General features: G+C 35.9%; 1 non-coding gene across 2 annotated transcripts; it reads left to right on the top strand.

Moving 5' to 3' along the window:
• The first annotated feature begins 7389 nt into the window (after positions 1-7389).
• LOC107398939 (uncharacterized) lies at positions 7390-8801 on the top strand. Of its 2 annotated transcripts, XR_010333756.1 has the most exons (3): positions 8004-8104; positions 8150-8740; positions 8787-8801. It is a non-coding gene; the product is annotated as an uncharacterized LOC107398939 (transcript). The 2 variants fall into 2 exon arrangements; XR_010333757.1 differs by lacking the exon at positions 8787-8801 and having other exon boundaries at positions 7390-8104; positions 8150-8593.
• Positions 8802-13391: the final 4590 nt, after the last annotated feature.

The following is a 13391-nucleotide window of genomic DNA, read 5'->3' as shown; positions in this document are numbered from 1 at the left end:
AGATATGCATTTTGACCGAGTAGTTACACCGCGTTGATACTTTTATTTCATGAAAACAAATTGCCACGTGTTGAATTTTTGCTAGAAATTGGCTTCCTGGAATATTAACGTGGCGCCTGGAAATTTGTTATTTTACTATTTTTGTTTGCAGGTGAAGCAATATTTAATCCAGTGGTCGGGTTCTCACAACTTTGCTTTACAGTCGACACACAATACACCCGAGCTTGACCAAATATTATTTTCAAAGTAAAAGAAAGCTAAACAAACACATGCGATTTTGGAGTCACAGACAGCATCGTTGAGCTAATTCCACTCAAAGTACGGGCGGGACTTTTAAAGCTACAACTGGGAATTGTTTCCAACTAAAATGTGGTCTACGCTGGAAACTATCGCTTGCTCTTTGAAAGAGGTATCTGGAAAATGCTACTCAACTGCTGGAAAAGAAAAGAAATTGCTTTCATAAAACTGTTTAAGAAAATAAAATCTTTGATCTCTATTATGCTGAGATACACTAACATAGATGTCTACATTGTTCTGCCGGGATCTACTATCATCAATCTTTTAATGCAATTTCGACTCATTCTAGTGCACTTCGTGGCCTTTTGTCAAGAACTGACGGAAATGGAATTGGACATGACGCTTAAAAATGTAATTTCTTTAATTCGCCGATGTGCGAGTGATGGATTAAGACAGCAGACAAGCTTTTACTAGGCCACCGCACGCCAATTTTCGATCAGCAAACAGCGAACTATCTTTAATTATTCGAATGGTCGGGAGGTGCCCACTTGGCTAAATACGCCGACAGCGAAATATATTTGTTTGGTGCTTTGGGCCGCCGTTATCACAATAGAAAACACAGATGTAGCACTCAGTCAGCCATTTCTCCCTGACAGTGGTACACAACCACGTGCAAAGCATAGCAAAGTGTGTAAATAAGCACATCTCTGCTAGAATAAGGGCCAACGCACGTCTATCCGCTGTAGACATAGGTTGTAAACACAAACAGAAGTGGCTGCACAAAATTAATCAAGCCGTGCGTTCCTCCGGAATCATTAACACGCCCACGAGTTATAATAAAATAAAGTCCACGCTAGGTGGGTTGTCAAAAGGGCACGTTTATCATTAATCAGCACAGAAGTGAACCGGCTGCTAATTCAGATCGGGGTGTAAATTTGAGGGTGTCCGATCGTTGCGGTCGCCGTAGGCTGTCACCCCTGGGGTCAGCATTGCGGCCTCGTGATGGATAGTCGTTCACTTTTATCTCGCTCTGGTTTTAAATTCGTACAAAGTCACGTTTCGAAATGCGATTTTGTCGCACACCTACAAATATCGGTAATTTATACAGGGGAGGACTGCGCAAAAGCGCGCAACCAACGCTATTTCAACTTTAGATACCAATGGATTACGGATCATCATTTTTATTAACGGGGCATTTTGATGCCGTATTTTTGCTTTATTGAGCCATTCTCCACAAAATAATAACAATGCGGTTGCACACAAGCAGATTTATTCAAAAAGTGCAGTGAAAAATAGAAAATATAAACTATAGAAAGCTAGTAGATCCAAATTTTTAAAAATTAGACGTAACAATTTGCTGAAATTTTTCGCGCTGCGAGTAATCCTTGTCGGGCACGGGTTCTGGTGATGGTGTCTAAGTGCATCAATCCGGCTAAGCCCGCGAGTGCGTAATCCGGAGTCCGGGCAGTTCCTCCCGGACTATCGTAATAAATACGTAGAGCCTCGTGGGCTCGCCGTCATCACGCCTTGGGAAATTATGCTGATAGGGCGTTGCGATAAAACCTACTCGTCTCCATGATGCCAAACGCCACTAACCTATCTCAACCCAGGGAATTCCTTCGGCTTTGTATCGCATCTTAAATAAATCGGGAGCTTTGGGACTGGGACAGCTGAAATATTTTTAATTTATTTACACAGAGACGCCATTACCGTAAATAACTCGGTGAAATTGGAATTGTTTGGTTTAAAAACCGGCCGGAAATAAATTGCGAGCGGAAATGAATAATTATGTTGTAAAAACATGGACGAAAAACAAAAAATATGCATTATTGAAGGGTTGATTAGGTTTTTATTTCGAGAGTCGATTGAATTTATGACAAGTGCGAATTCTCGTCGGGGAAATTTATTCAATTTTAGTTAGTTTAAGTGCTCTAAATAGTTGGCGTTTGCCAATTTCAATTTGCATTTAAAATGGAAACGAGTGGTTAATATTCATAAAAGATTTCGTTAAATGTGCACAATTTACAATTTTTACTTTTCCTATTATAATCGTAAAGAGGAAAATGTGTTATAAACGATAAAAAAGGTCGGCGATAAATAATACCACAATGTAGAATAAAGCGGATAAAATGTTGCAGTTTTTCGAGCATGTTTATGACGACTCTTTTACAACTGCTACGAATTAATTTCCAGAGGGTAATCTTCGAGATAATTGGCGGATAAGCAATATAACCCCTGAAAACAGTGTTAACGCCAGTGCCAAATTCCCCCTTATTTAATTGTGGAGCAATTGATTTCCGGGCCGGTTTGATAAATTACCCCTTTAAAAAATGTATATAAAATAAATCGACACAAGCGATGAATCGCTGGAGTGCACTTGGGGAGATTAATTCAGTCAACAAACGCTTTAAAACCGTTCAGAATAAAAACGTGAAATCCGGTTCCATTGAAAATGGGCTCAAGAGAGCGACCTCGAATCTATACGTCCAAGATTGTAAAGATTATAAAGGGTTAGAATGAAAGCAGAAGGGTCACGAGCAACTGCCATAATTGAACTTCCAGCATCGCTGCCAATTCTTGACATATCGGATCTGCGAAAAATTTTCGCAATAATTCTTGTATCTGAAGCTTTTAATTCAGTGGTTATAAATCGTTCCGATATATATCTTTTGGTCGGTTAAGCTGGGACAAAGATGCGGCGCTGAATGCGGTGACGCGGATCTCAAAGCTTACCTTCCCTTAAATTAATGACGACTGCATAGAGGCCTTCGTAATGAACCATCCCTTGGTTTTCGAACAAATCCCTAATGGAAAAGATATAAGCCAGGAAGTCGTGGAAAGGGTTGCCGACTCGGCAAATAATAAAATATTGCCCGAATGTAATTTAAAAAATGCACAAAATGAGAAAATTCCTCACTTCAGCCGCGATAAATGGAGCGAATCTGCATTTTTTAAATAAACAGTTGTGAGTAAAGCGTGTTTTTAATAATTTAATGTTGAGACGGCTTTGCGAACGAGAAATGAGCAATAGAATGAAGCAATTCGCCGAGTGTCAACAGTCGCGACGTCGACGGTTGGTAAATAGTTAAATTCAGTTATAAATTATAAGAATTTCCAGGTGAGTGCTTTCCTTTATAAAGAATATTATTCCAGGCAAGTTCTCCTGCAAAGGGGTTTTGTGTGCATTTGTTATTAGAAGAACGTTAGGCAAGGTCTCGCGAGATTTGTTTTACGTGTTTCGGTTATACACACTTCTTCTTTATTTATTTTGTCACTAAACTACAAACAAGATCCAAGTATAAGTAAACATAACGTTAAAGTTGTGTAAACACAATTCTGCCAGTTTCTCGAAATAAACGTCTCACTTGGACTGAAATATAAATGAGAAAACCCAAGAGGAGATGACATAATTGAGAGGCTTTACTGGTTTCATAAAAATAAAACACTCATGTGACAATCGAAACAAATCTACCAAAATGGTGGATGCGCCGGGACAGCCGAATTGATGGCTCAATTTTGATACATTTTAACCGATTCATTTAACACTTACAAAAACAGTTTAATGTGTTGGACAAAACGTGTAAAAATTTAATTGGTAGTAAGTTAAATCTCCCAAAAAGCAATTTATTTGGTGGCCAAAAATTCAAAATTTGTCAATTAAACCGGAGCGTTTTTGCTGTCCCTGAAGGTATCTTTGATAAAGGTTGACAACTCGGGGGCTTCGAGTTAAACAAAGTTTACGTAATTGATTTCGGTTTGTATCATTAATAATTGCAAACCTGTTGAAGCAAATGAAACGTTTTTTCGTTTCCTCGAACTAATTACTAAATATTTACGGTCCAAGCGCCCTCTTGGGAATGACTAAACGGCGCAAGAATTTTGATTTAGTGATTGAAAATTTAATATGACACTTTAAAATTGATGAGGCTGTATAGACACACAGGACCCCTTTTAGAGAATCGCGTTACGCCTAATTACCCTGTGTTACTCCGAGTGGTTCCCTACAAGGGGAATTTCTTACTCGTGACGGAGATTGCTGAATTATTCTGTGTTATGTTCTAACAATGGCTTACTCGCGATAACAGAAGCCATTTCTAGACTTCACTGTTTCACTCTTTAATTAAAATGTAATCAAGATGATTTTTTTCGGTTCGAAGTGTCGCGAGTTTGCCTTTTGTAGATCAGGTTTTTCAGCGTAATCTCGAAACCGGTGTGACGCAAATTTTCCTTTATCTCTGAAATACGACGTGACAAGTGTGAAAGGTAAATTGTGATATAAAGCTACTTGTTGGCTGTCAAGTCAAAGCGAGAAAAGAGTTGATTTTTATTTAAGCCAAGAAAGGGAGTTTTAATTACGCTGCCGCACCGAATAGAAGCAGCTGAAATAATTTCGTAGATTTTATTTGTATCCGAAGGGAAAATAAATTGCGAGTAAAAGCCGTCGGCTAATATCTTTCTGAATTTTACACAATCGCAATTTGGTATTTAAATAATCCTTTAGTTTATCTCTCCGAATTATTTATTATTCCGACTGCTGGAAAGTTAAAGGAATAAACCAAGGGACAAAATGTGTTCTCCAATCTAGTTCTATTTATCTTGTGAGAAAGCAAACCGCAGAGAGCAAGAAATGTAAACTCGGGCGTTTGAAATTCAAATGCATATACCTTTTATCAGTTACTTATTACAATGGCTCCTCATATTAGCATGAAAACAATTCTTTGAATCGACGACAGAAATTAGGCAAATATTTTCCCTCGTTATTAATCTTCGCGCATTTGCTTATGAATGGAAATCTCGAGGGATGCTGAGCTTAAGCTCCATTAAGTGCCCCTTCATTGTACGTATCGGACGTAATTCTTGTCTTCACTTCTCGGCGATAAATCATCAAGGTACTTTAAGAGATGAGCAACGTAATGACAATTCGGTTAAGTGTTTTCGAAACAAGCGCCATATGTTGAGTGCTTCCAGCTATAACACTAAATTTCGTTTGAGAGAAACACGAAAACTCTGCATGACTTGAACGATTTAATCGATTCTTTGCGGACGGTTTTAAAATTGCAAAACACATTACAAATGTTATTGAAATGGACACGGACTGCAATTAAAACCCTTTCAACTGGCCAAACAGCCCCATTAGTGTTAATTTTACAACAAACTACCAACAATGCCCCTCTATTTATTAAAACACACTCAAATCTCCTACTTTATTTTCTATATTTGATGGCTGTAAACAGTTTACTTTAATAACCAACACACACGCTGTTATCGTTAAAATTACACACATAAAGTTTCGTTTAAAGATTCCCTGATTAGTAAAGTCGTTAACAACATTGTTAAGTTAACGACGTCTATAATTTTACAATCATCAATCACGGCCGCATGCAAATTAGCACAACACTGATCTTGCAAAAAATCCAATAAATTTACACTCTCCAGTCAAAGTATTTATTTTGGTTTAAATCAAAACAAGTAATAACGGAATGACGGGATTTTTGTTTGTTGACAGTGACGAGCATTTTTAACGAGCCAGTAGACCGTGTGTTCACACATTTAGAGAAACAAACTCTTTTGTGTAAATAATCACGTGTTTACAATTTGTTGTCTTCATATCTAAATATTTTGCGATTAAACGACCGATAATCCCACAGTCACAAAACAAATTGTTATTATTTAGTCTTCCGACCTCACAACACCAAAAATGCAAGGACTATCTACAACATTGTAACTTTAAAAATTGTTCCTCTGGCTTCGTTTCATTTTTCTCCTTGCATTAATTAGCCTGTCTGATTCATTTACGTTTCAAGAACTGTCGGATTGTAAATGTTGGTCAGAATGTCACGAAACCAATGATAGGATGGCTCAGGCAACAGACCTTCAACGTCTTGGGGTATCCTGGTGGCTTCTTGATAACACTGGTACTTACGATTTTTAATAATGTGAAGAGCAGAAAAAATGGAAAGAAAAATATCGAGGAATTTAATAAGAAAAAGTTGTAACAGTGTAATATTTGCAAAAATAAATACAGTTTTGAGCTTGTTTACTAAAATTCCTTTTTCGAAACTAATTTGTGTTTGTGTGGGAATGAAAAAGTGTCTTTGTGCGAGAGTTGCGAGTGAGCCGGAGGACTTGGAGCAAATTTAATTATCGAATTGAATTTCGCTGAAACATAATACATGTGATCATGTAAGTGGTTATAAATGCAATTTGAATATGAATAGGAGTTTAATTTTAATATCGTAGCCATAGCCAGATAGAAATCGTCGATTTTACGCTCTTTTAGCTCTTTGCGCAATTATGCTAAACCGAATGCAAATTGTTCGTTGTGGTATTTGCATAGTACGGTTGGGTAAAAAAGGAGCACTAGTGACGTGTTTATATTGTATCAATTATTGAGAAAATATGGAGAGGGTGAATAAAGCGGGCGAGAGTTTCACTTAAAAGAGGGCGATCTATTTTATTAAAGAGCAATTGTGTTTATGGGCTTTAATGGGGTTGTAAATTTTGTATTAACTATTTTGCGGGTGTGCGAGAGTGACAGGGAGACTGGCAAGGAGTCGAACGACACACTTGCTATTGATTTGCCATAAGCCAATCCATTATTAAAATGTAAGTACGTCTTAGATTTGGCGAAAAAGCCATTAGGAACATTCCACGTTGGCGAGCGGTTAAGCAAGAGAGTTTCCCAGATTAGGGGCGGTTTTCTCCGAGATGTTCCATGGTTTATTACAGTCACACTTTCCGATTGTTTCAGTTCCGAAGTCGAATTTTAAATGTTGTCGTAGCTGTCACACAGGTCATTCTCCACACGCCGTGAAATGTTTTTCTGATGGACGCAGTGTGAGATTGAATTTTCTTGCCTCAGTGTCATGAAGTTTGAGAGGGAAAAATTTAATCAACAACTCCAACTTTTTTATCATATCAAAACAGTGTCTATAATTCGCAACAATTTGCATTGAATTGAATCAGGGAAATGGGGAGGGTTGGCCTCGCTGCGGCAACGCCAAGATTCCAAACGAACTATTCATTCTTGTTTAAGTTTAAAAAACGCACCGGGGACCAATGCATTATACAAGTGACTCAACTTCACTAAATAAATAATGCCCGACAATTTTTTCGTTAAAATTTTCCAGCACCGTGGGGACTCCACGCGCCCGACGAAAACACTAAAGATAATAGATAAAAAATGAGAAAACCGCCGTAAAAATTTAGCGAAAATTTCGAAATGAAAAAAGGCGGGCTATTATTTTAACAGTCTGCTGTAACACGAATTGGTTCAATTTGCTATCGGGCCTTGATACCGTCCCAATGTGTCTGTTGCTCAACGATTCTGCAGTCCCGACACAGAGGGCCGGACATTGTCAAGGGAAATTTACGGTAACGACTAGTAAAATGCCAACATGAAGTGTTGCTTCATGACTTATTCCGTTCCGAGAAATTTGTTTAGAAGGGAAACATCAAAGACAAGTGACACAACTTGCCATAATTGATCCTCCAATTACAGAACTAAACTGTTGATTTGATTGATGCTTCAGACGATAATTTGGCTTCGAGTATTTGTACCAAGTAATGGAATTAACTAGGCGATATTTTCCGAGCTTGTAGAGTTTTATTTACAAGCCAATCTATCAGCATTATCGAAAACACTCCAGAGAACTGGCTTCGAAACAGTTTATGTGAGCCATCTTTTGCACACCCTGCGCCACTTTAAATCAATTCAAACCTATTTCAAATTTTAATTGGACTTGATTGTTAGCGTAAAAACAAACAAGCAATTCACATAAACTATAATCTTTATGCCACCATTGTAATTAAGGTAGGTATATAAGAATTCGACCAAACATTATTATTGCTACTCTCATTTCACAATGTAAGTATTTCCCAAGTCTTGACGCAATTTTTAACAATTTTTTAGGTCTCGACTAATTTTTCTTATTTTTTTAATCTGTCTGTGTCTAATTCGTTCAACAATCCAGCAAAACTCAGAATGTGCCTGTTGGCCAGGATATGAGGAAATTAGAGATGGATTAAAAGACGAATCTGTGAAGAACCTTCGGTGCCATGGAAATACTTGGGCTACGTATAAAAGACGACACTTTTGCAACCAGCCCTTAAAACCTCAGTGCGAGTGTTCAAGAGCCGATTCAGTTCTGACGGACAACACAGGCACCTACTGTACAACCTTTAATGCAATGGGAGGTTTGACGAAGTTGGATTGTGGGAATAAAGTCGAGTGGGAAATTTATAACAAAAAATGGAAAGAATTTCAGAAGAAACAACCAATAATAGGGCAGTTTTAAATTTTATTAATGTGGGATTTATCAAAATGACTTAACAATAAATAGTAGAATTGGAACAACATTTCACTTTCCATTTGCCATTGACACAATTTATTAAATAATTATTTCCTATTTCGAGTAATTTACTATAATTTACGATCGTGTCATTGCTCACCAGCGTAAATAATAAATCTAAAAATGCAGTTGGTGGTGTCACGACCAGCAATGTAAGAATTGTTTGCACGATATTTTTTAGTACTGGAGTTGTTTCAGGTGTTATTTTTTGCTGATTGCTTTATTGCCAATTTATTCAATGGCGGCCAATTGCACGTGCCCTCAAGGTTTCGAAATCCAACACAATAATAACCAAAGTTGGTGCTTGGGAACTTTCATTAAATTGATTATTGAGTGTTCTTTTATCGACGAGCCCGAGTGCAAATGTTCGGATAAATACGATTCTGTTTTAATAGATGACGAGGGTTATTGGTGTAGTGCTGAAAAAGAGGGAACGATCGAAAAAAGCCGCTGTGAAAATCAAGATGAGTGGGACGAATTTTACCAAAAGTATAACAACAGTTTTTACGAAGAATAAAAAGTTAAAAACCGGAAAAGTTGCTCTTTAAGCTACTCCGACCCTGAGAATACGTGTCGTGACTGATATCTCTTAAAAGTGGAGGTTTATCGCTGTGGCGACTTAACAAGTGCTCTTGAAGGAAATTCGTCTAAATAAATTCGTTGATAAAGATGTAAATTGTTGTTGATAAGGTGTAAATGTTTCGATATTATCCGTTGCATGCTTAGAATGTCAGCATTTTAAGTTGACGTTGAATCCCATATCTAAAAGCGTCCATTAATGTCAGCGATGTAATTTTTCACATTTGATTTATGAAGCGAGCTTTTATTTATCACATTTTTCTTTTATAGTTAGGTACGTGAGGTTTGTTTCACTTGTGTATCCATTACAGAAGCGCTGCTTTGTTGCACTTGGCCGAAAAAACTGCGGTGTAATGAAGTGTGGAACAGTCTCGTAATAAAGGCTTCGTCACGTAGAACTAGATCATGTAGTACAAATCGTTTCAGCTTCCTCCGATTTTATCTGGAGCATTACTAAATAAGGTTTAGCAGGTCTCTCTGTAATGTCATAAATTTCAGAGATGAGGAAATTCACGCATACATCTCGCAGACTTGTCAACGAAATATAAGAGGAAATAAACTCAATTCACTCGAAAGCATTAACTCGTTTACCTTTTAGAAAGAAGCGAGTTTTGCCTTTGATGTGTAATACAGCGATAATACTTTTTAATCCTTTTAAACATAAGTAAATTACTCCAAACCCAGCAGAATTTAGACATTCCTAATTAGTTATTTGAGTGCAATACAGAAAATAAGCCGCTGAATTTAATGGAACAAACCGCATTGTTCTACGACTTTTAGTTTTTGAGTTATGAATTTTTTTGTTGAATAAAATTTTCTACTATAGGAAACATCTATCCTATTTTTTTTACTTTCTCATTTACAGTTAAACTATTCCAAAAAGTGGAACTATATTGCTCCATACCTATGCAAGATGATCCGGGAAATCAATTGGCATCGAGAAAATTGCCAAATTCCCAATAGTTTTTTAGTTATAAATTTTTTAAAATATTACCAATTTTTGCTTTTGTTTGCAATTTGCTCGAAAACTATTAGTCGGAAAACAATAATCTTTTAAAAAAAAAATAGATAATTCAAAGAGCTTTCCAGCGATAGTACACTTCATGGGATTATCTCTAATAGTTTCGGAGCTATTGCTCGAGAAATGTCCCGGGTACCCAAAACCGACAAAAACTGCGACAAAAATTGAAAAAATCAAACATCAAAAAATTGAACATTTGGAATTTTTGTAGACTTTTAACAACTTTAGTGGGTTGTTAAGACATGTAAAAGTCCATAAAAATTTGTAAAAGTTAGTTTAAAAAAAAATAATTTTCACCTCTTTGAAGGTAAGTGTATTTATTTACTCAGGAAATTTGAGCAAAAAAATTGAAAATTTTAAATCTCGTGAAAAGTTGGTATAATAACGAAAATGAACCGCTAAATTCAATGGAACAAACCGCATTGCTCTTCGACTTTTAGTTTTTGAGTTATGAATTTTTTTTATTGAATAAAATTTTCCACTATCGAAAATGCCTATCTTAATTTTTTACAAAAAAGTTTAAAATGTTAGATTTTGTTAAAAGTTGGTATAATACAGAAAATGAGCCGCTGAATTCAATGGCACAAACCGCATTGCTCTACGACTTTCTAGTTTTCGAGTTATGAATTTTTTTAATGAATAAAATTTTTCACTATGACAAATGGCTACCCTAAATTTAGGCAAAAAATTTTTAATTTTTAATTTTTGTGAAAAATTTATATAATATGTAAATGAGCCGTAGAATTCAATGAAACAAACCGCAATGCTCTAAGACTTTTAGTTTTTTTTTAATGAATTTTTTTAGTGCAAAACTTTGATCGCCTTTGTAGCCGGAACCGTTGCCCGGAACGGCTCCGGGTTTAAACGAAAAAATAGATAAAATTACGCGCTATCAGATGGTTTTTTGTTCGTTGCTCTAAGTCTTATAGTTTCCGAGAAAAACGCAAAAAAAGGTTTCCATTTTCACTTTTTTTCAATTTTCAATCGCCAATTACGGCGAAACTGTTAAAGATATCGAGAAACGAAAAAATGGAGGATAACCGGAATAAAAACCTCTACAAAATGGCATAGGACTCAAGGCGATTCCTCGCAAAAAAATTTACAATTTTCAAACGCCGATTACAGCCAATCTAAAAGAGCTAGGAGAAAACGCTTTTTTAGATCGGAAAGAGCACATCAAAATCTATAAGATAGAATTGGTTTTATTTGATTTTGAGACACTTTAAAAATTGACTAATTTTAAGGGGGCGTGTTAACTTTTTTTTAATTTTTTTTATTTTCTCATTTATGGCTAAACTATTCTAAAAAGTGAAACTGTTTTGCTTAGGCCTATGCAAAAAGATCCGGGGAATCGATTGGCATCGAGAAAATTGTCAAATTCCCAATAGTTTTTTAGTTATAAATTTTTTAAAATTTTACCAATTTTTGCATTTAGCAGTAATTTGCTCGAAAACTATTAGTCGGAGGACAATAATCTTTTTTGAAAAAAATAGATAATTTAAAGAGCTTTCCAACGATAGTACACTTTATAGGGTTATCTTTAATAGTTCCGGAGCTATTGCTCGAGAAATGTTCCGGGTACCCAAAACCGACAAAAACTGCGACGAAAATTGAAAAAATCAAACATCAAAAAATCGAACATTTGGACTTTTTGTAGACTTTTAACAACTTTAGTGGGTTGTTAAGACATGTAGAAGTCCATAAAAATTTGCAGGAGTTGGTTTTAAAAAAAATTTTTTTCACCTCTTTGAAGGTAAAAGTGTATTTACTCAGGAAATTTTAGCAAAAAAATTGAGAATTTTAAATCTCGTGAAAAGTTGGTATAATACAGAAAATGAACCGCTGAATTCAATGGCACAAACCGCATTGCTCTACGACTTTTAGTTTTCGAGTTATGAATTTTTTTAATGAATAAAATTTTTCACTATGACAAATGGCTACCCTAAATTTAGGCAAGAAATTTTAAATTTTTAATTCTACAAAATGGCGTAGGACTCAATGCGAATTCGTGAAATTATGTTAATGGACAATCTAAACTTGTCTTAACAAACCATTGACTTTGAGCGAATAATTAACATAAATTGCGACGGTTTACGTATGACACACCATTCATCGCTCTATTTTAACTAAATTAACACTAAAGTGCTAATTCACCACACGTCAAACTGTCGGAAAAAGTCACCCGAATTCAATTACCTGGAAAGAGTAAATCAGATCTTAAAGCGTAATTTAATAAACGGTTCTGAAAGCTCTAAACTACATTTCCGGAAGGAATTAAAAGACGGAAAAAATTGCCTGAAAGAACATCTGTAATAATAAAAGCAAAAATGGCCGAATCGAGCCTTTCTAAGCCGCTTCGGAAAGTATTTTCAAGTAAACGCAAACTTGTTTATTTCGATAAAAATCCGATGCAATATTTGTGCAAAATTTAAGTCGAACTTCTCGACTTAATCAGCTTAAACGGGGCGTTTTAATTAATTTTGATGATTAATTAACAATTTGTGAATTGTTTATGGGTTCATGCATCTTGTGTTTTGTTCGAGTTAATTGCTTTACCTACACTACAATTGCTTTGTAGGTAAATAGAACGAAGGGGAAACAATTGTTATACAAATTTTCGGCGTACATTACGATTTTAATAAAGCGAATAAAAAGTCTGGGTGATTACCGACATGCTGAATCTCTTCTAGAGCCAATATAAAAAGCACAGAGGGATGAATTGCATTTTTATGCTTGCTCGAATAAATCCGATAAATCGGTTATTTCGAAACGGATAAACATAGGGAGAAAAAAACGGAATGTTTGAATAGCTTTCATTAATTGTTCGAGATCACGGACAAAGTTTTAGCATCGAATAAAAGAATCAAACAAATACAATTGGATGATAGAACGCGACACATCTAGCTGGTTGAACATGTAGTAAACAATATTCTAAAAGTTGGAAGTTGTCCCAGAGGACTCACTGCTGGAATTGCTTTTGACTACCTTTTCAACTTTAGATGAAAAAATATAACTTATGTTGTACTTTTGCCCGAAAGAAATATGTTTATATGTGTCTTATGGATCCGCATCAGCTTTGATTAATGTCGTTCACAATGACACGCTTGCCATCAAGCCCGGAAGAGTAACTTTATTTATTTGATCGAATCAACTAAATAGTTTTTTTAAGTAACTTTCTCTTGTCTATTTGTGAAGCTGTAGGC

The sequence above is a fragment of the Tribolium castaneum genome, chromosome 4, assembly GCF_031307605.1.
Source record: "Tribolium castaneum strain GA2 chromosome 4, icTriCast1.1, whole genome shotgun sequence".
NCBI classification, from domain to species: domain Eukaryota; kingdom Metazoa; phylum Arthropoda; class Insecta; order Coleoptera; family Tenebrionidae; genus Tribolium; species Tribolium castaneum.
The sequence above is the reverse complement of the archived record's forward strand: the minus strand, read 5'-3'. Positions and strand labels throughout refer to the sequence as shown.